This window comes from Haliotis rubra, unplaced genomic scaffold, assembly GCF_003918875.1.
Source record: "Haliotis rubra isolate DU_JTF1 unplaced genomic scaffold, ASM391887v1 Scf175, whole genome shotgun sequence".
Classification (NCBI taxonomy): Eukaryota; Metazoa; Mollusca; class Gastropoda; order Lepetellida; family Haliotidae; genus Haliotis; species Haliotis rubra.
The window spans coordinates 361,560-387,427 of NW_025765725.1; the positions used below are offsets into that span (position 1 = coordinate 361,560).

At 40.4% G+C, this 25,868-nt stretch overlaps 1 long non-coding RNA gene across 1 annotated transcript; it reads left to right on the forward strand.

Moving 5' to 3' along the window:
- Window positions 1–9,357: 9,357 nt before the first annotated feature.
- On the forward strand, window positions 9,358–11,083 carry LOC124272969. Its single transcript, XR_006897507.1, has 3 exons — window positions 9,358–9,507; window positions 10,079–10,208; window positions 11,002–11,083. It is a non-coding gene; the product is annotated as an uncharacterized LOC124272969 (long non-coding RNA).
- Window positions 11,084–25,868: the final 14,785 nt, after the last annotated feature.

A 25,868-nucleotide genomic window follows, 5' to 3' on the forward strand; every position in this document is an offset into this window, starting at 1 on the left:
ACTCAATAGACCTTCGCCACTATCGTAGCGACAAGCAGTACCGTACTCAGTAGACCTTCACCACTATAGTAGCGACAAGCATCACCGTACTCAATAGACCTTTGCCACTATCGTAGCGACATGTAGTACCGTACTCAGTAGACCTTCGCCACTATTTGTAGCGACATCCAGTACCGTACTCAGTAGACCTTTGCCACTATCGTAGCGACATGTAGTACCGTACTCAGCAGACCTTCGCCACTATCGTAGCGACAAGCAACACCGTACTCAGTAGACCTTCGCCACTTTCGTAGCGACATGTAGTACCGTACTCGGCAGACCTTCGCCACTATTGTAGCGACAAGCATCACCGTACTCAATAGACCTTCGCCACTATCGTAGCGACATGTAGTACCGTACTCGGCAGACCTTCGCCACTATTGTAGCGACAAGCATCACCGTACTCAATAGACCTTCGCCACTATCGTAGCGACATGTAGTACCGTACTCAGTAGACCTTCGCCACTATTGTAGCGACAAGCATCACCGTACTCAATAGACCTTTGCCACTATCGTAGCGACAAGCAGTACCGTACTCAGTAGACCTTCACCACTATAGTAGCGACAAGCAGCACCGTAATCTGTAGGCCTTCGCCACTATTGTAGCGACAAGCAGTACCGTAATCTGTAGACCTTCACCACTATAGTAGCGACAAGCAGTACCGTAATCTGTAGACCTTCGCCACTATTGTAGCGACAAGCAGTACCGTACTCAGTAGACCTTTGCAGTAGACCTTCGCCACTATAGTAGCGACAAGCAGTACCGTAATCTGTAGACCTTCGCCACTATTGTAGCGACAAGCAGTACCGTAATCAGTAGACCTTCGCCACTATCGTAGCGACAAGCAGTACCGTACTCAGTAGACCTTCACCACTATTTGTAGCGACATCCAGTACCGTACTCATTAGACCTTTGCCACTATTGTCGCGACAAGCAGTACCGTACTCAGTAGACCTTCGCCACTATTTGTAGCGACATCCAGTACCGTACTCATTAGACCTTTGCCACTATTGTCGCGACATGTAGTACCGTACTCAGTAGACCTTCGCCACTATTTGTAGCGACATCCAGTACCGTACTCATTAGACCTTCGCCACTATTGTCGCGACATGTAGTACCGTACTCAGTAGACCTTCGCCACTATTTGTAGCGACATCCAGTACCGTACTCATTAGACCTTTGCCACTATTGTCGCGACAAGTAGTACCGTACTCAGTAGACCTTCGCCACTATTTGTCGCGACATCCAGTACCGTACTCAGTAGACCTTTGCCACTATTGTCGCGACATGTAGTACCATACTCAGTAGACCTTCGCCACTATTGTCGCGACATGTAGTACAGTACTGTGTAGACCTTCGCGACTGTCGTACACTGTACCGTATTCAGTAGACTTCTGCCACTTTTGTCGCGGGAAGCAGTACAGTACTGTATAAACCTTCGCCACTATCGTACGCAGCACCGTACTCAGTAGACCTTGGCCTCAATTGTCGCGACACCCAGTACCATACGCATTAGACCTGTGCCACTATTGTCGCGACACGCGGTACAGTACTGTGCAGACCTTCGTTACTATCGTACGCTGTACCGTACACCGTAGACCTTCACCACTTGTCACGATACGCAGTTCAGGGATAAACATGCGTTATATTTAAATATTCGTGATGCGAACATCTGTTTGTTAACTGTCAACACCATCAGTAAAAGTGCATGACATGGACAACACTGAAATCCAAGGTTTCGACTGATAAGACTTGCCTGTCACCTGTCTGACACACGAGGAATCACAGCACTGATAAGCAGGGATTGTTGACATGAAATCTTAAAGCTGCATTCAGATGCCACAAATACGTGTGGACTTCTTTTCGATTCATGGCCAAACCTTAAATATGTTGAAGGCCGTGTTTGTTTTAATAATTTGGGGCGGTTGGGTAGCCTAATGGTTAAAGCATCCGTCGACACGCCGAAGACCCGGGTTCGATTCCCCATATGGGTACAATGTGTGAGGCCCATTTCTGGTGTCCCGGCTTGATAGTGCTTGAATATTCCTAAAAGCGGCGTAAAACCATATATCACAAATTGATATATTTGCTGGAATGACGATAAGCTGTATACATGTGAACCTTGCAGCATACTGACTCTTGCTACGAAGATCGGTCACTCTTACATTACAGGGGTAAACAACTGAAAAGCAATAATCAACGGCAGTAGACCTTCCCATCTCTGAATAATCTCTATAATTAATGAGCCTTACAACGAAACTTATTTGCGAATTATGTATTAACATTGTCTTTCTATGTACAGTTTGCACAGAGTTATTTGTTTCCAAAGTGAAACAAAATGTGGAGCATTCACAACGTGTTAAATGGACTGAATAAGATGTCAAGAATTGTCACACCTCTCTCGGCTGTGGCACAGTTAGTGTGGTGGGGGAGTTGACAGGGATGTGTTGTTAGACCTCTCTTTTTGTAAGATCATGACTGGACTGATGAGGCTTTACCATATAACGCAAGATTCACGTGAACATGGATGACCCAACAATCTAAGGTGCTGCAAAATGTTGTGCGGTAGTTCCTGGCCGTGCCCTGGGATTGTTTCTTCAAATCACGGGGAGGTGAGGTGAAATGGAGTTTAACGTTGTACTTAAGAATATTTCGCTCATATGACAACGTGCATGCGTGTGTATGTGTGGTTGCTTGTACTAGCCAAGACTTAAGCTGGTTTTATAGTGCTAGATACCATGCCGCAATTAAGCATGAATACCCCACTCAGGCACATTATACTGACACCGAGCCGACCAGTCTTTTTTGTACCCATTAATGCCGAGCGCCAGGCAGGGACCAACAAGTACCATATTTTAACGTCTTTTAGTATGACGCAGCCTAGGATCGAAACCGCGACCTTCCGCTCTCTGGGCGGACGCTCTAACCACTAAACCTCGGAGGCGGTCCTTTCGAATCACGATTTCTCCCTGATTGTTATAATCCTTGATTTGTCAGCACAATGCAACCATTCCAATGCAACCGTTCCACATTTCTCTTATTGGTTATTGGTAAATTTGATTTCCTGTGTACAAATTCTCGATTTTTTAAATTGCCTAGAGTCCTATGCCAGAAGGCGGTGGCTCATGGGCCAATCTGGTGGAAGAATTAATCTTTTAGTTTTTCTGTTTGAGTATATCATCCGAGTATCCTTGTTGCTGCCAGTTGGAGACCCACTTGTTTTAGCATTGTTCTTGTGATACTCCGTGGTGGGTGGGGAGCTCGGATGATGAAACTTATACACTAACTATGGTATACAAAACCCCTAAAACGAAACAAACGTCAACTTGACAACGATGATGATGACGAACGTCCTTCCAACTCAATCGAATATTGGCCACGATTTCTGGTTATCGAGACTGTAGACAAGGCTCCACTGAAACTGAACCCTTTAGCAATTCCCAAGAGTGTACATGGCATTGCAGGTGAGGTTCAAAACATTAAACGCTTGCGTTCAGGCTCTCTGCTGGTTGAATGCAGTAGAAAACAGCAAGCAACTAACCTGATGTCAACAGAATTATTTGTTGGAATTCCAGTTTCTATCACTGCCCACAGAACTCTGAATCCTAGTAAAGGCATAATCAGAGACAGAGATCGACTGTTGACTGATATGTCAGAACTAGATATTGTTTCTGAGATGAAGGATCAGGGAGTGACATATGTTAAAAGATTCACAACCCGCAGAAACAACGAATCAATCCAAACAAATACTTATCTGTTCTCATTCTTATCTCCAAATCCTCCGAAGTCTGTCAAAGCAGGCTACTGCAATATTTCAGTTGACATCTACATTCCAAATCCTTTGAGATGTTTTAGATGTCAAAAAATATGGGCACGGAGTTAAATACTTGTACAAAACCCATAACATGTGCCCACTGTAGTGAGACTACTCATGTCACAGAAGACTGTACCAGTTACCTTAAAAAGTGTACAAATTGTTCAGGAAATCATTCTTCTTTCTCCAAAGACTGTCCAATCCGGAAGAAACAAATGGCAAACAATAAAATTAAATTCACCAAGAACATCAGCTTTGCTGATGCCAAAAACTTGTGGAATCTGCAGCACCAACTGAATCATATGCATCAGTCGTCAGAACACATTCTGAAAACATGTCAAAAGTAACCACCTCGTCGATACATTGCAAAACAGATTTGACGTGGGTCAAAACTAATAATGCTCAGTTTGCTGTACCTGAACAGTCTACTCAGACCTCGACATCTTCTATCAACACTCACGCACTCACTAAAGGTCCATCACAGCCCTGTAGTCAGATTTCATCTGTATCCGGAGAACAATCTTTGTCTCAGTCAACTCAAAAATCTCAAGCAAAAACAAGCTCGAATTTTCGAAAAAGAGTCTTCGAAGGGTTCAGATAATCCAGTCAAATTGTACAATAAATATGGATCGCTTGAGGACATGGAAGTGTCAGAAACCTTCCATCCCAGGGAACATAGCTTGTCGCCCTCGAAAAAAGTGAGGGGTAGATCCCCTATTAACCCACCGAAAAGATAGTTTTTTCTAAAAACATCGTGCAGTGGAACTGTAGAGGACTACGAACTAATTTCCATGAAATACAGCTATTAGTCCAGGATATCACACTATCAGTATTTTGTCTGCAGGAAACATACCTGAAACAGACAGACAATTTTACCTTACGTCAGTTTAAAGCCTATCATTGTTTTTCTCCTCCGGGTGATCGAGCCACTGGAGGATGTTCTATCCTTGTGCGACAAGATATTATTCACAGCCCTGTTACACTCAAAACTAATCTTCAAGCTGTAGCAATACGGCTTACTCTGGGTGTTGCTTTTACTGTATGTTCTCTATATATCCCGCCTTCGTCAGCACTTCAGCAGGCTGATCTTCAGTCTCTCTATGATCAACTACCGAAGCCCTGTGTTATCATGGGCGGCTTCAATGGCCACAACCCACTCTGGGGAGGTTCACACACAAACGCCAAAGGTAAAACACTTGAAGATTTTATCTCTTATAATGACCTGTGTATATTTAATGACGACTCAAGTACTTATCTGCATCCAGCGACCGGCACATACTCTTCTTTAGATGTGTCCATTTCAGATTCTTATCTATTCAATGAATTTGGATGGGAAGTTCACGATGACCTTTGTGGAAGTGACCACTTCCCAACTATTCTTTCAGAAATAACTCCATCTGATACTCCATCGTATACAAGATGGAATTTTTCGAAGGCTAACTGGTCCTTATATCAAACTATGTGTAAATCGAAACTACGACCTGAATGTTTCAGCGATATAACTGATCCCATTCAGACCTTTTCTGACGTTTTGAATGAAATAGCTGATGAGTGTATACCAAAGTCCTCTACGACTCCACATGTATGGAAACCGTGGTTTAATACAGATTGTAGGCAAGCCAGAAAAGCATGGAAAAAGGCAGAAAATTATTTCCGCCATCACCCAACTGTCCATAACTTAAATAAATTTAAAATACTCAATGCAAAGGCGCGTCTTACCTTCAAACAAAACAAACGGCAATCTTGGAGAAATTATGTCTCCAAAATTCATTCACGGACGCCCATGTCCAAGGTATGGAACATGGTTCAAAGAATTAAAGGCAAAGGTTCAAAATCTGCTGTTCACCATCTTAAAGATGGTGATAATTTAATTACTGACAAATTATGTCTCTGCGTTTCAGAGATATCAGAAACAACAGGAAAAGATTAAACTTAATTTCGAATCAAATAACGGTGAAGATTAAAATGAAGTTTTTTCATTACATGAGCTACATACAGCTCTTGAGCAAGCTCATGACACTGCAGCGGATGATGACAATATACATTACCAGCTACTGAAACACTTACCTGAACCATGTCTGATGACACTTTTAGATATATTTGATCAAATATGGACGTCTGGAGAATTTCCTCCTTCATGGCGTAATGCCATTGTAGTCCCAATACCAAAACCTGGCAGGGATCATACAGATCCGTCGAATTACAGACCGATCTCTCTTACTAGCCGTGTCTGTAAAACCATGGAACGTATGGTGAATAATAGATTAACTTGGTATCTTGAAACTAATAACCTTATAACAAATATTCAATGTGGTTTCAGGAAAAATTGTAGTACCATTGATCATTTGGTACGTTTAGAATCCTTTGTGAAAAATGCTATAGTAAATAAACAACTTACAGTATCGATATTCTTTGATCTCGAGAAAGCATACGATACCACCTGGAAGCATGGCATTTTGAAGGATTTACATGATTTTGGTTTAAGGGGTCGTTTACCTCTTTATATATTACAGTTTTTAACAGACAGGCAATTTCAAGTCCGAGTGGGTTCAACCCTGTCTGACCATTATAATCAGGATCAGGGTGTCCCACAAGGCAGTATTTTGTCTGTAACATTGTTTAGTATTAAGATCAACAGTTTATCCAAGGTTTTAAATGATTCAATCGATGGATCACTTTTTGTGGATGATTTTAACATTTCTTGTCGCGGTAAGACTATGCATACTATTGAACGGCAACTACAGTTGTGTTTAAACAAAATAAATAAATGGTGTCTTGAAAACGGCTTTAAATTTATAAATCAAAAACTAATTGCATACATTTCTGCCGTAAATATAAACCACATAAAGACCCAGAACTGTTTTTAAATGGCACTCCCATCAAGGTTGTAAAGGAGGCCAAGTTCTTGGGTCTGATTTGCGACTCCCATTTAACCTTTCTTCCGTATATCAAATCCCTTAAAAGTAAATCCCTGAAGGCACTCGATTTATTGAAAGTCGTTTCTAATTCAAAGTGGGGAGGGGACCAAACTACCCTCCTACACCTATATAGATTCTGGTCCGCTCAAATCTTGATTATGGCTCCATCGTATATGGTGGAGCCTGCAAAAGCAACCTAAACCTATTAGATTCTGTCCACCACCAAGGTCTGAGACTTTGTCTTGGGTCATTCAGAACATCTCCTGTTGACAGTCTCTACCTCGAGGCAGATGAACCATCTCTTACCCAACGCCGTATAAAATTATCATTACAATTTATTACCAAACTATATTCTAATGAGTCTAATCCTGCATTTCACTGTATCTTTAATCCTCTTTATGAGGATTTCTACAGCAAGAAACCTTCTCTTGTTCCGCCTCTTGGGCTCAGGATTAAGCCATCCATTACTATCTCCTTCCCGTCTTCTTTCTTCTCCTCCTTGGCAATTGGTTAGGCCACAAGTCGACCTAACACTCACTAAATTTAAAAAATCAGAAACTAATGACTTACAATATAAACAAGAATATACTCAATTAAAAAGTAAATATAATACATATAAATGCTTATTTACAGATGGGTCCAAGGATGGTGGCGCGGTGGCTTGTGCCTCTGTCATTGGGTCCAAGAATTATATAATGATCTTTCAACTGGCCAATACGACATCGTCCTCTGTTGGTTACCTAGCCACGTTGGCATTTCTGGGAATACAATGGCGGATCTTGATGCCAAGGCATCACTCAACAAATCGGTGACACCACTTCTTATTCCTTACTCTGATTACAAAGCTAGCATTAGAACTTGGATCTGTGATCTGATGCAAAAGAAGTGGGACACCCAAGTAGGTATTAATAAATTACATGCAATAAAACAAACTACCGGTTACACCTACTTTGGTTGTCAGTCCAGATTTGAAGAGGTCATCATACGACGATGTCGTATTGGCCACACAAGATTTACTCATGAGTACCTATTGAAAGGTGAGGATCCTCCGTTTTGTATCCCTTGTGATAAAAAAATCACGGTCAAGCGTGTTGAATATTCCATCACAAGGAATATCTATTTTAAATCACGAACTATGAAGGATCTTTTTAGTAATGTCAGTTCTCATTTAATTATTGCATTTTTAAAAGAATTAGATTTGTTAAATGATTTGTAAATAGATAAATGGTATTTTAAACACGGTAGTATAAATTTGCAACTGCGACTGTTAGTGGCTGTATCCTCGAAGGGGGTTGAAGTAGCGTAAAATTATTGTCCCCCTGAGAGGGTACGTAAGTCCAAAAACTTTCAAAGTTAAATTTTTGCTTTCCCGATTTTTAAACGTAGTATATTTGTTCCTTTACATTTCGGCTAAACTTGTCCTACAATCGCCGGCGGCTGAAGGGATGGCGTAAATCCAACTAGGGTCCATGCAGGTAGCAAAGGCACTGTAAGTCCCCATTTTCCCTAGTATGGTGATCTACCTTCAGTTGTTGGCGATCTATAGCCCATTTTTACATTGTCCAGAAATAATTTTCTACTTTTAAAGATATATGCTAGCTAGTTTTAACTCAATCTGTGATAAGCTAGTGGTTTTACTGTCCTTCGTTGACAGGGTTGTATATATTATATGTATGTATTATGAATTTAGAACTAGTTTCAGTCACGATATGGCTGAAATATTGCCGATGTGTCTTTAAATCTTAACTCACTCACTCACTCTTGACGGTCAATAGTATGTTTCCAATGTTAAAGAACGTTTTGCCTGTGTCCTGATGACTGGATGCTTTTAAGAATCTGGCATCATGGACAACAACTTTTAATAACAGTGATAAGTGTATGGCTGAAGGAGATGAAGAACAGCTGCCCACAACACAGGGTCGAACGTAACGAGTGGTTTTGCTCATGCACGTTCATGAAAAATAACCTAAAATAATTTTTTAAATCTGGATGAAATTGAACCTCCCTTTAAGGTCAATGTAACCACTTATCAGCCTGACGAAAACGTATTATATATGGCAGACAATTGAACAACTTATCAAAAGTCTGAAGCATGATTATTCTAAAGCATTTTGGGGAGAAATTCTATCCCAAGTTCTATCCTAATGACTGCATGGGAAGCACAGAATTATGCTGCTTCTCAAATTCTATATATTGTTGAGTGTCCTATCAAATCCCTGAAAAGGAAAACATTTTAATAAGGGTTTACGGGTTTGTTGAGGTTGGTTACGAGTCTTTAAATAACATAAAATTATAACATGCTTTGTTTGTTGAACTACATGCCTAGAAATAGAAACGGGTGAAACTCACAAATAAAACACTTTGGGACGCCTGGCACACTAGATCTGCACAATCCTGGACACACACACAAAAACTGATGAACTTAGCACCACAAAGATAACATTGAGCTGATAAAAACATAGCCTAGGAATGTATGTTACCATGTTCTACTCGTTCTATTATGGTCCACATTACAGGTAATTACAACACATTCTGTGGGAAAAACTGGTCTGGGATAACTATGGTCTACATTGCTGACAAAGATAACTCGATGTGTACAAGGGAAGATTATTGTGTCACGAGCCACGGTGTATAAAGGCAACTGTGGAGATACCTGGGCATTCATTCATCCACAATGAAGGCAGCGTTTCTGATTCTCCTCGTCTCTGTCATGCTCATTGGGTCAGCATTTGTCGGTGAGTCCACAGAACTCTATTGTGTTTCTCATCATTCCTTGTGGAATTTCAGTCATCTTTGTAACAAACATAGAATCATCAACCAACTATTGAAAATTCTTTTATTTCTTAGAACCTAATGGAGAATGCCTTAGTTATGACACGTATGTTAAACAACTTTTATCCTAAGGTGAGTAAAATTCTGCGATTTAGATGCTCAGTTAGCAAAGTATAATTATGAGGATTCGCAAACTTAATTTCACTCTATTTGATTTACTTTTTTGTTAAAAGTGAAATTCATCTGTACGTTTCACTGCAAACAGACTATACCTTGAGAACACTTCTTAAACAGTGTTGACCAGACAAACCAAACACATGTGAACTTTTGTCATGCTCCACTATTTTACATCAATAAATATTTAGAACGGGCACTGAGAGTCATCTAACAAATATTACAAATTCTTATAGACTTTATCGTATTAGACTGTCGTAAAAGAGATCAGAACTGCATTTCAGCATTTCTACCATGATTCTTTGCTTTGTGGCCTTCGTTACTTTCAGTGTGATCTACATTTACTTTTCTGCATTGAAGCTGATGCCCAGTGTAACGGCATTTGCCACAACGACCATGACTGCCAACACTGCAACAACCATTGCCACAACGGAGGTCACTGTGTCCATCCAGCAGGTGCTCCCGCGGGAGACTGCACATGTCGGCATTAGTAAGTAGGGGGCGGTGTGGTAGCCCAGTGGTTAAAGCGTTCGCTCGTCACGCTGAAAACTCAGGTTCCCGATATGGGTTCAATGTGTGAAGCCCATTTCTGGTGTACCCAGCCGTGATAGTTTTGGAATATTGCTAAAAGCGGCGTAAAACCAAACTCACTCACTCGCTTAGTAAGTAGACCAAGTGAATGAATGAATATACGAGTTGACTGCTCTGAATTGATTCAGTTATGTGCCAAGGCGTGACACAGATTTTAGATACTTTACCACTCTGGTGATATCCACGAGCTTCAGTATGGTACTGTTCGACCTTGGAAGCCAAATTCCGTTGTCATACTAAAGCTCATCGACCCGCGAAGATCTGGGTTAAAACTGGTCTTGAGCAACCCATGCTTGTCGTACGAGACAACTAACGCGATCGGGTGGTCAGGCTCGCTGACTTGGTTGACACATGTCATCGTATCCCAGTTGCGCAGATTGATGCTCATGAAGTTGTCACTGGATTGCCTGGTACAGACTACATTATTTGCAGACCACTGCCTTATAGCTGGAATATTGCTGAGTTAGTTAAACAACAAACAAACAAACAAATTATAACTAATCGCATTAGGCATTAGGTGTTTATTTGTAGGACAAATAAAATGCATGACTTGATATGTGAACATAGGAAAATGGAAATGGAAATCACTTTTATACATTTAAATCACTGCACATGTTTCAGGGTTGTTTAAAGGTAGTTCTTGCCCTCCTAAAATTAAAACAATTTTCCGTTTATGGATAATTTTGTTTCAGATTCTGTAACCCAGGAAAAGGGGCTGAACCAGCGGCCACCTTGTACTGAGAGATAATAAAAGAGAATTATATTCTGTGAAAATGAGTTATATTTGAGACCTTTGTGTGATATTTTGTGACAATGTATAATAATTAAAGTGGTTTTCGACTTCGTTTGGAAACAGCACCTCTGCTGACACCGCGAATGTATGCCCTGTGTTCGTGGGTTCTAATCTCAGATTCGTCATCCTTGATGTCTCCAGACAGTGTCACCATATCTATGTTCATTCTTCACCCCAAACCTTCCTCACACAAATATTTCTGTTCCAAACCTGGGCAGTGGGGTAGCCCAGAGGTTAACGCGTTCGCTCGTCACGCCGAAGACCCGGGTTCGATTCTCCAGGTGGGTACATCGCTTAAAGTCCATTTCTGGTTTTCCCCGCTGACATATTGCTGGAATAAGACTACAAGCGGCCTAAAACCATACTCACTCAGTCAGTTGATGGTTTATCTACTAATTGCAATATATTTCAATTTATCTTAAAGCGAAAACGGTGTTGCATTCATTTGTCAAAGTATTGAGGAAATTTTAGTTCAACTAATGCAACTAACATGAGTCTAGGTCTATTCCCAAGGTCCCGTTAGTGCCGGGTAAATGGCTGAGAACAGAACTGACCTTGGTCGAGGGATTTATCAGGAAAGGGGAGAGGATACAGGCAGATGGACCGGGTTGTAAGTGATAGAGGGAATCGTGGGACGTTACATTGGGGAAGCGGGAGTAAATTAGGCTATGTCTTGTTTTAATTCGCGATGGCCCGACCATCAAAACAATGTGCATGCAACTCAAGATATTTAAGACCAAAGACAGCAATTTTATTACCTTTTGACAAGACTTGCCTCGCACCTGTCCAAAACACGACGAATCACAACACTGATAACAGATAAGAAATCAGGGCAACCTTCATATGGCATAATCACTTCTGTTTAAGTCAGCTGCAAATGTACACTTATTTAATGTCAGTGTAAGCCCTCTATGTTCATTGTAGTAATCTGCTGTAATGAAGATAAGCAGAATACAATACGCTTATTGTAAGTTCATGAACGTGCACATCACTGAACATGTTACATAGATATTTATCACAGCGTCATTATTTTTGTAAGAGTTCCTGATCCATAGAATTCAGAATTACAACAAATGTTGCATTTAAAATGCAAAATATAATGACGTTGTAATAAATATCTATGAACCATGTTCAGGGATGCAGAACTGAAAAATGTCTGACCGGAAGCAGACATTTGCCAATCTCTACAAGCCAAGGTATTATTACAAAACATAATTGTCTAATATAATGGTTTCCGATAACCAGGATGCAGGATTAAACAAATTGTCATCTCAATCTGTCTGTTTCTGGTTGCTGGTAAGATTAGAAAACATGGCGGCTGGATACATTGTCCCGATAATACCGCTAAATGTACCCCTACAGGATGTACAGGGGCACATTAAACAGTCTTCCCCTCAGGATGAGACATTGAGCTTTTGGTATGTCGGGTCTGGATTACAGTTAATACCCCTGACAGGCTATGGTCACATTGCATATACGGTCATACCCCACTTTGCCGGACAGCTGATGTGATGATAACGGATTAAGAGTAACGGTCCGCTGGTTTGCCGGCTATAGTCTGTTTTCAGTGAGTAGTTGTCACCTGTAGTCTCATTTGGGGGACATCAGAGTTTGGCAGCTGAGTTCGAACTCATTATTATTGCAAAATGGCAAACTTAAATTGAGTTCATACTGAAATGTGCAATGGATTTTGTAAATGGAATATCAAGTCAGTAAGATATCAATGTTATATTCTATTGTATTTGTTATATATCTTATTATGTTTTTGTTTTCAGAACTCCGGAGAGATGTTCCCGAAGCAGTGCCTTCAGTGCCTACATTCTACGGCATTCATTCCAGCCTATACCGATCCCGAGCCAAGGAAATGCCAACCCTGCCACGCCGACGCGAGGACATCGATCTCCCCGACCACTTCACCAAGACGGCTACCAACGCAGACTTCCTGCTCCATGCTACTGACCACAACAAGATCATGATATTTGCTACGGATGAAAACCTTCGTCACCTTGCTGCTGCTGTGTATATTATTGTGATGGTACTTTTAGCATGTGTCCTTCTTTATTCTATCAAATCTACACTATACATGCTTTTGTTGATGGAAAAATGTTTCCTCTTGTGTATGGCCTACTGCCTGATAAGAAACAATCCACCTATGCAGATTTCTTTAGACTTCTCAAACAGAAGGCAGCCGAGCACAACATCAATCTACGACCTTCAACATTCTTCAGTGATTTTGAAAAGGTGCTCAGAATGCAGCAAAGGAAGCGTTCCAGTGTGAGCTTAAGGGCTGTATGTTTCACTACAGACGGGCCCTTGTGAAACATGCAAGAAACTGTGGACTGCAGGGAGCTTACAAGAATGATGACAACGTACGTACATTGGTCAGGCGTGCATTAGCACTTCCTTTGGTTAGGGTGTGTGATGTCGAGAACTTTTGGTTTCATGCACTAGAGAGTGTTGATCTGAATGACCAGGGTGTGCAACGGTTTGCCGACTACGTCACCGAGCAGTGGGTTGAGGGTGGCGAGCTGCTGCTCTGGAACCACTTTGATACAGATGGACCTAGAACGACTAATCACGTAGAAGGTTGGCACTCTCATTTAAATGCCCTGTCAGCCTGTCATCCAAACTTGTTCAAGTTTGTGGACCTTCTTAAACAACAGCAGTCCAGGGTGGAAATTACAATTTCTCAGCTGCAGAACGGCGGGTCCAGACGTCCCAGGAAGAAACTGTATCGAGCCCTGGATGATCGTCTTGCAGTGCTGAAGGTGCGTCTTGTGAATGGGACTTACACCCCAGAGGCATATGGGGATCTTGTCTCAGACCTGGTTGATGTCCCTGTGTTGGAATAATTATTTATGTTTCTGCTTGGTACCTAATTGTAGAAGAGATATACATGTATACCAAACTGAATTGCTGAAATAAAAAAAATCGAGCTGAAGTGTAGTGTGTTAGACCGTTTGTTAGATCGAAACAGACAATAACTTAATCCCCTATTGTTATAGGGATTATCGCGCATCAGTGATTTTTTATTCCGAACAAAAGCGTCCGGCAAAGTGGGAACCGCTGAGTGCGGCGTTAAACAACCAACCAACCAACCAACACCTACCTGCTTCCATCAGACAACATAGGTCCACATACCCAAGATGTCTGTGCACGGCATTGCTGGTTGTAAGAGAAGCAAACCTTGTGGGCCGTGCGTTGCGTCCCTGTGTCGGTCGAGGAAGAGATTCTGGTGATTAATGGCCAGGAGCCGTGTTCATTTTGCCACACATTAATACACCACTTCGACAATAACTTCACATAGACGGGTGATACGATAGGCTACGCGTTCGTTTTTGAATGAAATGTAGAGACTATCAATTCGGTCTAACATTCATCTTATTTGCAAACACAGTACGTTTAGCTCCTACATAATATTAGTTTTCATTTGTAGTTAAAGGAAAGTCCTAAGAAATACAGTTCGCCCATGTACAATCTACTATAGTAACCTTTGCCCTGACGTATTCGTCGAAAAATAAGAGCCTGATTTTTTAGGTGTTGTCTCTATAAATGGTAGTAGAGCCAAATGTATTTCTTTTCTTGGAAGCCAAATTTAATACTTCCCAACGATTAACTTAAGGCAGAAAATAATAGAAAAACGACGGTGTCGGAAACCGAAATTGACAGTCTTCGCTCAAGGCTAACTCACGTGCTGTTCTAATGACGTGTCTGCCCCTTACGGTAAGGCGCACGTTACCAGGAAAACAACTGATAAACAGTCGGAAGACGGTTCACATTCGGATCAAATATCTTCTCTATATTATTTTAATTAAATCTCTGATTATAGTAAACCATATGGGGCAATATGAACGTCGCATTTCTACTTCCAATGTAAGGTTAGATCACTTATTTGTTAAAGACATATTCTGACGTAATCATTACCAGATGTTCACCTTGTATTTCCAGTTATAATTTCTGAAAAGGGTTTAATAATTACAAATAGGATTTGTTTTATTGACTATGCAAATAAAAATTATATCAGCTACATTAAATCCCAAAGCAGAAACTCAAAAATGACTTTTATAATATTTCTCAAACTGAACATACGTGTAACCTTTCTGTCATACCCCAAGTGGAATATTAAATGAATTCGCTGAAAAATGTATGAATGACCAAAAACAGGTCAGATTAAAATATACCCAGAGAATTGGAATATATGCCAATGTTAAAGATTAAAGTTGATTAGTTACAGATATAATATTATTGTTTTGAAACTCGTAGCGATCTATAATTACGTTTCCAAAAACTGTTGGAAGCACACGTACAATCACCACAAGCCCCCAAGATCGTCAGAAATACGCTCAGTTGGAACCATGAGAGCCGTTGTGTCAACAAACTCACGTGCGTTTATTTGAATCTCTCACCGTCAGTCGGATCATTCTTATCAAAAACTTCACATTAGACAGCACAATTCTGTTAGCTACGTTCTTAGTCATTTCAATAAGACGATATATATTTTTCATGATTTTTTAAACAATAACATAATGCCATAACGATTTAAGTATTCAGGATTATTTTTATCAAAGCACCGCGACCATTACGCGCGTTCTGATTGGTTTGTCGTATTTTCGCACAAAACAAGCATCGAGACGGGGACGAGTCTTCTTGGAGTTTACGTAAAGGGGCGAGTGGTGACGAAGGGTATGATCAGTCAGATGACTGACTGACTGACTGAGTTTGGTTTTACGCCGCTTTTAGCAATATTCCAGCAACATCACGGCGGGGGACACCAGAAATGGGCTTCACACATTGTACCCATGTGGGGATTCGAACCCGGGTCTTCGGCGTGACGAGCCAACGCTTTAACCATTAGGCTACCCCACCGCCCCTATCAGTCAGATGAAGCTGACTAGTCACGCGGCATTCCACGGATGCATTGTGGGACTGTAAACATTGCTAACATTGTCGCTGTTTAATTGTGATTCGAGCTGAGACTTATAAAATTCCGTCGAAAAAGGTTAAACGTTATCATTCCACCAGTGATGTTAGCCGAGTGAAGCAAATGCAAACCAAGAAACGGATGTTACAGAGTAGTTTACCATAGGAGACTGTCCCAGTCAATGACAACTGACATGCATCGTGACGTCGGTTACCAAGGGCACATTTCATTACGAGGGGGCAGACGAGAATGGCGTATACGTAGTGACGTCAGTACAGTGTGACGTAACGCAGAAACGGGTACTTTATCGCCTGATAAAGTACTGTCGACTCCTTTGATCTTTTAGCGAAGCATCTTAGACATTTCGATAATAATATGCATTCTAAGTAGTAAGTCATTGCAATCAGGTAGAACAAGTTAATTACCGGGATTGCAATACTGTACCCTCAATGGTCTTGAAATTGCGTAAAATCATTGTACCCTGAGTAGTGATACTTAATTTCCATGTTATTTAAAGTTTTTTGTATCTACTGGTGTTTCAATCGTAGAATATGTGTATTATTAATATTCTGTTATTTTCCTCATTAAACACAAACAATTTAAATCCAGCTGGTGTCCATGTAGGTCCATGCTGGTAGCAGGCTACACTGCTTAATCCCACTGTGTCCCAGGTAGGGTTATCTCCCTTCAGTTGCTGTCGATCTGGAGTTTTTATGTTGTATCGTTCTTTAGAGTGATGGGCGGTGGGGTAGCCTAGTGGTTAAAGCGTTCGCTCGTCACATCGAAGACCCGAGTTCGATTCCCTCATGGGTACAATGTGTGAAACCCATTTCTGGTGTCCCCCGCTGTGATATTGCTGGAATATTGCTAAAAGCGGCGTTAAACCATACTCACTCACTCACTCACTCTTAAGAGTGATGTGTTCATGATAAATTACGAGTTTCAGGTCAAAGTCCGTGATATTCTGTTGTTTTCCTGCTCATTATCGACAAGTTTTAATAGTCCTAATGTATTGCTTATGATATACTGTTATAGCAAAACTGTTCTCGGGACGATTTGGCTGAAATATTACCTGTAAATATTATCTCACTCACCCACGATGTGTGTGGTCATTGTTCTCTTCATCCTAATGAATGGCAATGTTTCCTGACGTCGTTACCAGCTGTCTTGCAACAGAGTATGTTAGGTGAAGCATTTGTTGTGGAATGCAGTCATCATTATTCCAGTTAATGGCGGCGATTTGTACATAACTGAGTCTGACCCAGACAATCTTGTAAGTATCACAATAACCTTTGATCACTCTACACATTTCGGACTGGATGATCTCGATATGGCTGGATAATAACCGATGCGACTCACGGACTGGGGACGGTGGGATAGCCTAGTGGTTAAAGCGTTCACTCATCACGCAAAAGACCCTATTTCGATTCCGCACGTGGGTTAAATGTGTGAATCCCATTTCTGGTGTCCCCCGCCGTGATATTGCTGGAATATTGCTAAAAGCGGCGTAAAACCATACTCGGTCACTCGCTCTCGGACTGGATGACATCATCAAGCAGGTCGCCGAGCTAAGCCCGGGATACAATGGCATGTGTCCCGTTAGTCGCCTCTTACGACGAGCAAGAGTTGTGAAGACCAACTCTAACACGGAGGTTCACGGGGGACAAGCTTGGGTTGCTGAAGACCAACTCTAGCCCAGATGTTCACGGGGGACAAGCATAGGTTGCTGAAGACCAACTCTAACCCAGATGTTCACGGGGGACAAGCATAGGTTGCTGAACACCAACTCTAGCCCGGATGTTCACGGGGGACAAGCATGGGTTGCTGAAGACCAACTCTAACCCAGATGTTCACGGGGTACAAGCATAGGTTGCTGAAGACCAACTCTAACCTGGATTTTGATGGGGGACAAGCATGGGTTGCTGAAGACCAACTCTAGCCCAGATGTTCACGGGGGACAAGCATAGGTTGCTGAAGACCAACTCTAGCCCGGATGTTCACGGGGGACAAGCATGGGTTGCTGAAGACCAACTCTAGCCCGGATGTTCACGGGGGACAAGCATGGGTTGCTGAAGACCAACTCTAACCCGGATGTTCACGGGTTCAAACTGGTTAAGGGAGGAACGAGTAGACTTTCTGTGCAGCAGTTCAGATGCGTCCTATTTGAGATCATACGTAGAAACACAAAGATAAGAAGCTCGTGAGACTGTTACATATACAAGCCAAAGAACGTGAACACTGGTCTCCACCAACTATGGCCCACATTGTTGATAAAGATAACACGTGGGTACCATGTTCAGAGCAAACAGTGGTTGTTGACCACAAGCAACCATTTAAATGTAAATCGACTTTCATTGCACAATTATATTGTCATAGCAAAGGCATATCATTAGTTGAAGATGAGTACCACTTATTGATGGTTTGTCAACGCCATAAAGATGCAAGAAGAAAATGTTTTTACCATACCTGTATTAGTAACCCATGCAGGGAAAGTTTTGTAAGACTTATGCATAATGCATAGAATTCAGTCAATATTTTGCATACTAAGATTTATAAGTTATCATTAGGAGGATATATTATGATTATACATTGTGCAAAAATGTTGATTATGTTAGAAGCGCTCTGGCAATAAAGTTTGATTGCTACTGGTTTACCAGCATCAAATAAAAACATGTGGAAATGTACTGTAATGTGGGCCATGGCCTTGTATACGGACAAAAAACTGTCTGTCTGTCTATCTGTCTATATCCCGCCAATTGGTATCAAATGCCGGTATATTTAAGTTAAGTGGCTACACAGCATAAATACTAACAGTAGTGACACTATTACCGAAATAAAGAGACAAAACTCACAGTGTTTTCATCCATTTGTTCCATATTAAATTCCACAAAGAAGCAAACAGTTGTAGCATTTGTTGATGGGGTGTCTTTTCGTCTTATGAGGTCAACGTCGTCAGAGATGTTGTGACGAGGTTGATGTCAGTGTGTCAGGTGAGGCAGCTGTACAATGTACAGGCGATTATTGAGTCTTAAATGCAAATTTCAGTTTTTATTATTATTACAAGGTGAGTTGTTGCCATTGTCATTAGTTTTACAAGATCTATTGATCTCAAACACTATTTATCTTAAATGTAGTTATCTTACATTTTGAGTATTTGCAATGTTTTGGTAAAGTCACTGGACAACGGGCGGTGTTTTCATCATTGACATCCACTGGAGTGACTTTGCAGATAACCTATGTGTCAATCTGACTGAAAATGTTTCAGAGTATACGAATTTGGTGCTTTTAGTTACCGTCCTGAAACCAATAGTTTAAATCCTGTGCAAAAATGTATGTTACATTGCACACAGTGAAAACATTACTGAGAAAGGTATTTAACCATTTTCTAGTATAACTGCGTTATTCCAGATACACAGAAGAAATCAAGCGTGGGAGAAGGAATCATGTTTTTGTGAAAACTGGTCTGGGACAACTATGGTCTACATTGCTGAAAAAGATAACACGATGTGTACAAGGGAAGATTATTGTTGTCACGAGCCACGGTGTATAAAGGCAACTGTGGGGACATCTGGGCATTCATTCATCCACAATGAAGGCAGCGTTTCTGATTCTCCTCGTCTCTGTCATGCTCATTGGGTCAGCCTTTGTCGGTGAGTAAATACTTGTTTCTTTGTTTGACTCTACTCATACAACATTGTGCTTCTGGAACGCTAGTAATTATTTTGCAACAGGCATAGAGAGTGGTCAAACAACTATTGAAAATTCTTTAATGTCTAGCAACTGCTTGACATTACCTATGAGAACACGTTACCATATCACCTCTATAGGCATAGAAACCGTGAAGATCCGGGTTAGAATCGATCTTCAGTGTAATTGATTTAAACCCAGTCTGCAAATAACGGAGTCTGTACCAGACAATCCAGTGATCAACAGCATCAGCATCGATCTACGCAATTGGGAAACGATGATATGTGTCAACCAAGTCAGCAAGCCTGACCATCCGATCCCGTTAGTCGCCTCTTTCGACAAGCATAAGTTGCTGAAGACCAATTCTAACCCGGATCTTCACCGGTCCGTGTCAGATGAACAATAACATGTACATAGACTTCGATCAAAGAATTTAGCTTTTGATTACGTTGGGATCAAAGGCATTTTTGCTCTCAGATGATTGTATGTACAGCTTGTTCAGCTCGACCTGAGCTACTCTACATATGCCCGACCCGGGATGTCAAATGGCACAAACGGCAGGTCGAGTTAAAGTCATTAAATAGGGGAGCAAAGAATGTAATGTTGCGTTCGTGCTAAGCATGGATACGTGGATTCGTTACAGAATTTGTCCCGGAAAACAACACTTCTGAAAAAACAATCATTTCATGTTTTAATTGGATTGTTTATACAGTTATATGCTATCTATTTTGGTTTACTAACTGCACAACGTACACACGTCAGTTACTTTTGAAATCCGATTCACTCTCACTATCACTCTCTACACCCAGTTCAATTATCACTGGAAACACCGGCGTACCAGTTGTTGCTGCTGCTCGCTGCCTAAAAGCCCGAATCGGAAACATTAAACCAGCTGTAGCTTCTTGTTTAAAGAAAGTTAGGAAATGTTGACAATCAACGGACAAAGGTGCACCCCTTCACAATAATAGACCCAACCAGTTGTGACACGGTCACGCAATGCATTATTATTCATTTGATCAGGTCAAGCTAAACAAGCTGTAACACTTTAAAGGTATCACATACCGATAATTTGCACAGACATATTGGTTTCTCAAAACGGATTAAAATAACATGAATGATTGACTGTTTACACATGCACTTTCATTGTCGTTAGAAGATTATTCAGCCATTTCTATCATGATTCCAATGTGGCGTGTCCTTCGTTACATTCTATGTGACCCTACGTTTCTGCATTGAAGCTGATGCCCAATGTAACGGCATTTGCCACAGCGACCACGACTGCAGCCACTGCCACGACCATTGTCACAATGGACATCATTGTGTCCGGCACCCAGATGACGTTGCTGGAACCTGTTCATGTCGCCATTAGTAAGTAGAATAAATGAAGTGGTTCAGTTATAGGGAAACTAGAGCCACAGGGTTTAGGTACTGTACCACTCTGCTGATACCCACGACCTACATATGGTACTGAAAGACCTGTCCGTTGTCTAATCAATATATTAACTATAGTACATCGCAGGAGGCATTATGTTTTCATTTGGTTAACATGGTAAACAGGAGATGAAAATAGATTTGAAACAATTGAATGTATGGTTCATGTGGTTCATGGTCAGTTATGTACCAAGGTGTGACATAATTTACATAACAGGGTTCACATAATTTACCACTCTGGTGCAGTGTGCGAAATAGTTTTCAAATTTTGCAAGCCAGTCGGGCTAGCTATGCCTGAAAGTTACTATCCCACAACATAATTCATTAGCCCGAACCTGAATGTTGACACGGGTTTGATAATTAAACTGTTAATATACATTTTTATCAGGTCATAATATTTCATGATTTAAAAATGTATTATAACTTAACAGGTCGGAGAGAGTGATATATTTACAAAATGACTCATGAAAATTCACTAGCCAGTCGGGCCAGTGACTGTGGAGATTTACTGGCCCGACTGGATTTTTTACTAGCCACGGGCTAGCGAGCCAGTATCGTAGTGTAAGACCTACCAAGCCAAATACCCCGCTCTTATATATATACCTCTTAGATTGCAGAAAACGGAAAGTAGTATACATTTAAATCACTCCACGTATCCCTGTGTCCTTCTAGCTGTTCTTAGATACCGGTTGCCCAAACAAAATGAAATTGCAATTTTGCATTTTGTATATTTTTGTTTCAGATGCTTTACCTCAGGAATAGGTGCTGAAACTGCCTACACCTTGTACTGAGAGTTAATAAATGATATCAATGAGAATTGTCTCCTGTGAAAAGGTGTTTTGTTTCAGTGAGACTTTGTGGGCTGTTGTGTGACTGTGTGTTATATTAGTGTGAGTGTCATTTTTCACTTGTCATACACATGAAGAGACACTATGGCTGTACCGGCGCAGTACTATTCTGGTGTTGTGCTCCAGTTTCAGATTCACGCTAATAAACTTGTGAAGACTGTGTCACCATACAAAACTGCAATTATACCATACTTCACTCACACACATTATTGTACTGTTGCAAACCAGCGTTACCCAGTCACCCAAGACCTGAGAAACCTGGGAGTCCGTAGGGCAATCGCCGGGGAGGGGGGGGGTGGGGAACAGCTTTAACGCAGCATCCGGGACCCTGTTTAATAGGTATCAGATACTTTTGTTCTTGGGCCAATTATTGGGCAAAACTATTTCCTTCCATATCATGGAAATGTTTGATTGATTGAATTATCTGAAGAAACTAAGAACCCTTCTACTCTACGAGCATTTATAACACGTGTCAGTACAAAGATATTTTTTAGGTGGTGTTGCAACTGCTGGCTACACGCAAACACATCTTGATTACTTGCATCACTGAATATTCATCGTTTCCTTGTGAGGTCTGTGTCAACCCCTGTGGGTTAATGCCAGATGATGTTCTAAAGATGGCATACGACTATCTTTTGCGGCATGTATTGTCGCATTCAACGTTTACGGCACAAACAGTTACCATTCGTACATATTATAGCTGGCGACGATGTATGCCAGGGAGTTATGATTTCATAGACCATAGATATTCATAGATTTTTGGATGACTCAAGATATTGCTGATGCGGACACGATTATGAAAATACTCTTTAATATATTTAAATTTGTCCTCTTGTTTTATGATTATATATTTGTTACTTGTTTTATATATTAAACGTTTAACAAAGAAACACAAATTTAACATGAAGATGTAAATATCTGACCAGGGCCCCGGTCCTCAAAACGATCGCAACCCTAAGACGATCGTAACTCCCATACTTTAACATAGACTTACGACAGTCGTAACACTAAGGTGATCGTAACTCCCATACTTTAACATAGACTTACGACAGTCGTAACACTGCGATCGCTTTAAGGAACGAGGCCCGTGAAGCAGAAATGTTTCATCTTTCATGGATTGGTTGGAATATACCTCTGATACACTAGTTATAAACTAGTGGTAAACAAACGACATACGAGTTAGACATCTGTAGATATTTAAAATTACTTATCTGAAAATTTTAGAATGTCTCTGTATACATATATGTTGCATTTGGCTAAGTATGCTTCTGTACAATGAATGATGTAATTTATATAGGAGAGATATATAGGTCAAACCTTGTTGACCTAACTAATCTACACATCATTGTAGAAATAAATACATTTAAATCAATCATTGTGAGCGTGAGTTGGAGACACAGACACACATATGTGCATCAATTTATAAGATTTTCTTCAGGTTTACTTCAACGAGACTGGGCGGAATTTCTCCAAGCCTGTTTGATGCTTTGCCTTTGGCGCAAGAGGAACATAGATACTTACACTTTTGCCGCACTCTGTACTACGCGTTGACTTGCATTCCGCCATCATGGTCAGCACCACAGTCAAAGTCAATACTGTACTCCTCCGGCCCATATACAAGTAATACAAGTATATATACAGCACATGTTACAGACATTTGACAAAAGAAATTACTGTTCAGATAAGATATTGTTTCTGAGGATAACAGCATGTTTTAAAAAAAGCGCTAGATTACGAATTACATTTTCATTTTTGGAGGATGGAATCGAAACACAGGCAGTTGAAGGATATTTTAACAGGTAATTATTTGGTATATATATTTTTCTTAAATCAACATAATGTGGGCATACAACAGCAAAGTGAATTTCATCTTCTACAGCCGAGGTACATAATGGACATATCCTTAAACCTCTCTCTATTGAAAATCGTCTGCCTTTATTTACTGATAAGTCTAACAAGCCCAATCGAAAATTGACAAATGTGCGTCTGATATTTCTAGATGTCAATACAGATAGATATAGTTTTGGTTGAATTTAGCTCTATGCAACTGATATCTTGAACTATTGTCTAGATAGGAATGCCATTCTTGATAATACAGGCCAACAGATTGTTCTCGAAATTGCTTAAGAAATAGATTAATATTACCAACTGTTTGATTTAGCCAAACAAATCCAAAGGCATGAGTAAATAAAAGATTTCTAATATGAGACGCCCATGTTATCTTACCCCTATCATCTAAATGTACAAGCATGTTATAAACTAGTTTTGAGATTCTTTGTTCGTGCAATCCAAGGATCTTTAACCAATATTTTAAAAATCTGATTTGTCAATATATATATATATATATATCGGATATCTACCGTATTCTCCATAAGCGATACAAGTTAATGTTGCGCTACATTTAAAAATCTTTAACATGCTAAAAGGTGTAGTTTCTCTAGACATTCGTGACGTTGAAATTCCAAAATTTCAGACCCATTAAGCATAAACGGTTGGATCCGTTCATTTGTATAACGTTCCAAAATATTCAGTTGGTTTTGTAGACCGACGATAGTATCTGACACTAAAATTACATCATTGGCAAAAAGGAGGATAAACATTTCAATCATATCTGGAAACATTTGCACACCATGTTTACCTGAATATCATAATACAGTTCGCTTATAAAGAAGGAAAACAATATAGGGCTTAAAATACACCCTTGTCGAACTCCAGTGGGACAGTCGAAAAAATCGGGAACATCATCACCACAACGAACACATGATATAATATTCACGTACATAAATTTTAAAATAGAATACATTTTCCCTTGTAAACCAGACTTTCGTTAGCAGTGCCATAATTTACCACGATCCACGGAGTCAAAAGCTTTCTTAAAGTCAACAAATGCTACATAAAGTTTGTATTTATTACGCGATAGACACTTTTGTATTATTGCATATGGTGTAAAGATATGGTCAGCAGTTGAATAATGTTTGCCAAAAGCCGCCTGGCATTCAGGAATTAAGTTCCTTAGATTTGACCTCTTTGAGATTCTGTTGTTTAAAACAGTTGCAAATATTTTCCCAATAACACTCATTAAAGATATGTCTCTATAATTATCTGGATTGTCTTGAGCCCCCTTTTTATGTATAGGGACGATAATTGAACGAGACCAGCTTTCTGGAAACGAGCCACTTTCAAATACAGTATTAAAACACTTATGGAGGAATGGCATTAACTCGACGTGGGAACATTTAATCATTTCTATTATAATATTGTCGGGACCAGCTGCTTTTCCGCTCTTTAAGTTATTTATAGCATTCTTTATTTCATCTACTGAAATTTGTGTTTCCCAAATCATTTGATCAACAGTGTCATAGTCATTCGAAGAGATAATATCATCATCGAAGGAATAACCATCGCTTGGAACAGTATCATTAGAAATGTCTTGAAATGTGTCATACATTCACATTTTCAAATATTACATTTAGGATTTGATCTCTTTCTGAATGAAAGAATTTGTTTCCAGAACATAGCAGGATTGTTGATAGAATCATTCAATCTGTTCAATCTTTGATTACGCAGGTTAGATTTGAATTTTCTACATGAAGCTTTGTATTTGCTTCTCATTTTACAAAAAAAATGTCTGATGCTCTCCGAGCGTCTACACAGAAAACTTCTAAGTGCTTTGCGCGCGTCTCGTCGTGCAGTTTTACGCTCGTTACTTAAGGGTGTTTTATAGTTTTGCTTAAACGACAGGCAGACTCTCCTTCCTGTCGTTCCTTTCCTCCATCATGGTCAGACTCCTTTATGTACATCGTGGTCAGACTCTCCTTCCTGTCGCTCCTTTCCTCCATCATGGTCAGACTCCTTTATGTTCATCATGGTCAGACTCTC